Below are 2,861 nucleotides of genomic sequence, written 5' to 3' on the forward strand. Positions count from 1 at the left end.
CATCCTCTACGATTTGATACTAACTACACCGATTTTGGGTAACATCTCTAAAACTCTAGATTTCTCAAATTCATGTTTTTGACTTGATATGTTGTTAGTTAGTGTCTATGGCTCGTGTATAACATGAATATATGATTTGTATGCTCGATCTTGATGTTTTGGTGTAACTAGCTTGAAAATGAAAAGTGTATGCTTAATCTTTGATTTTGGATGATGAAATGTGTTTAGATGTTAATGTTTGTGTGTTCAAAGTGTTAGTTACTTCAATAGCTTCGTTTTGGTGTGTTGATTGACATGAAAACCTTACATTAACATGATTAGTGATTTTGAGGTTTTGGTTAGGGTTTGACAACTCTTAAAACGAACTTTTGATGCGTTGAATGCTTGTTAATGTTATTGGTAAGTGTTTAGTTGGATTGTATGCTTGATTACCTTCAAAACGGCATATCATATGTGTGAATTGGTTTCCCGAAACTCAAAATGCAATTGATGAACTTGAAACTTTGAAAATGGACTTTTATTGTTCGCTTGATGAGTTTTCGGCTATTGTAAATGATGTTATTGTTGGACCATAAGTGCTTAGTTGTATTCCTCGTCAAAATACCTTTCCAACGATATATGATAGGCATTATAAGTGTTTGCGGGTCAATTGTTGTGTTAGAATTGATTTTGGCTCGTGCATACTTGTGGAAAAATAGAAACAGACCTGCACAGATGGTGGCGCGGCGCGCCCCATCCCCGCGCGGCGCGCAGATGTACCTGGTCAGATTCTGATCTCCTCGTCCCATTTCACGTGAAATGTTTGACTAGCTACCGACCTCCGATTCACATGAAACTTGTTCTAATATACTTGTATATGAATAATTAGCATAGAAAAATAGTCCGGGACCCGACCCGAACATGTTGACTTTTTCGTTGACTTTGACCCGACCAAGTTTGACTTTTTGTCAAACTTAACCAATTAATTATGCAATCTTTCTAACATGATTCTATACTTGTATCTTGCATGAAACTTGACAATTTTCTTCACATGCTACATAATCGAGTCGTGTCGAGCCATAGGACTAATTGAACAACTTTGACCCTTCGTGACTATCGTTATTGATACAACCTACTTGTTTAGGTCGAGATTAGCTTTGTCTTTGCACGCGTTTACTCGTTGAAGTACTTTATTAACTCTTGCGCTCAAGGTGAGATCATAGTCCCACCTTTTCAACAACTTTTATACTTTTAAATCGTGGGCTGAGAAAACATATACTTTGTTACATCTTGTACTACTTACTTTTATGTTTTGAACACAAGTGTGAAAACAAACATTCCACGTGCGAGTTAGAACAAAAATGCCTCAATTCGATTATCATTAGTTACACTTGCAGGGTGTAAGCGAGAACTTATATTGTGTGGCCATACGGGTTTAACAAACCCTCATTCGGACGGTTCGCTACCGTTATGCGGATGAAATATATTTTTGTGTTTTAGTGTGGGTTCTAGCACTGTGTGATGGGGTAACGTTGGTTAAGTTTTGATAATTGAGTGCTCGCGTATAACAACACTTTTGGAATGCAAATGATTTGGATAATCTACGTTATGGAAATACAAAATCTTGTGGTTCAAAAACAACGTTTAATACTTACTAAACCTATGATTTCACCAACGTTTTCGTTGACAGATTCTTCTATGTTTTCTCAGGTTATGAATGCTTAGTGATACATGCTTCCGCACTCTTTTGATACTTGCTTGGATGTCGAGTATACATGACTTTGGAGCATCTTTTGAACTTATTTAAACTGTGTCGCATAGTTTTCATTTGTACTTATAACGTTGTAACTTAACTTGTGGTCAATTATCTTTGTAAACTTTGAAACAATCTTTACACTTGAATGGATGCGACATATTTTGGGTCAAACGTCTGTTTCAAAGACTTATGACCAGGTAATGGGACCTACGTAGTCGACGCCGTCACTTGACGATTTGTCGGGGTCGCTACATAGAATTTGGTGTAGTATACAATCATGATGAGATACTCTGGAAATGAGAGAGAAAATGGTGTTTCGGACAGGTTCGCCGGTAAGTGCTTCAGGTTCATTGCCAAGAGGGCAATGTGGTAGATGAAAGGGATCGCCTTCTTCTTGTCTCCAATGGTTAAGTAGATTACGAACCCATCCCCAATTCATCCAGAATAGATGATGGCTAATTGGTTGATTCATTCCGGTCACGCTGCTTTCGGAGCTCATGTGGAAATCCATATCGGCATAGCTGTCGGAATCCGAGGAACTCGAACTGGTTGAGGGATCCATCTTGTATGATCAGGGAAAGAATTTTTTGGTATGAAATAGATTGTAGAATTTAGATTTGGTATTCTTCAATACATAATTTACATATGTATATATAATACCAAAATCCCATAAATTACGGAGGAATCTTTGAAAGATGTCAGTCAAAGTTCACAGTAACAGATATGCTAAGATAAGAATTCGTCTATACACTATTATGCAATAAATGTAGGAAAACGCGTCTAGACTTAAGAATGATAAGCAGGTAATTTCCTAAGGATGGTAAGTAGATGATTTCCGACTAAAAATGATAAGCAAAAATTTTGACATGCAGACACGGTCGAAGTCCAGACTCACTAATGCATCTTAACAACTATCAGTTAGACACACTAATGCAAGACCTGGTTCGCTAAGACCACCGCTCTGATACCAACTGAAAGGACCCGTTCATATACATTATAAATGATTCACAATAGTTGATTACATCGCGAGGTATTTGACCTCTATATGATACGTTTTACAAACATTGCATTCGTTTTTAAAAGACAAACTTTCTTTACATCAAAAATTGAGGGCATGCATACCATT

Source organism: Rutidosis leptorrhynchoides, chromosome 3, assembly GCF_046630445.1.
Source record: "Rutidosis leptorrhynchoides isolate AG116_Rl617_1_P2 chromosome 3, CSIRO_AGI_Rlap_v1, whole genome shotgun sequence".
Taxonomy (NCBI): Eukaryota; Viridiplantae; Streptophyta; class Magnoliopsida; order Asterales; family Asteraceae; genus Rutidosis; species Rutidosis leptorrhynchoides.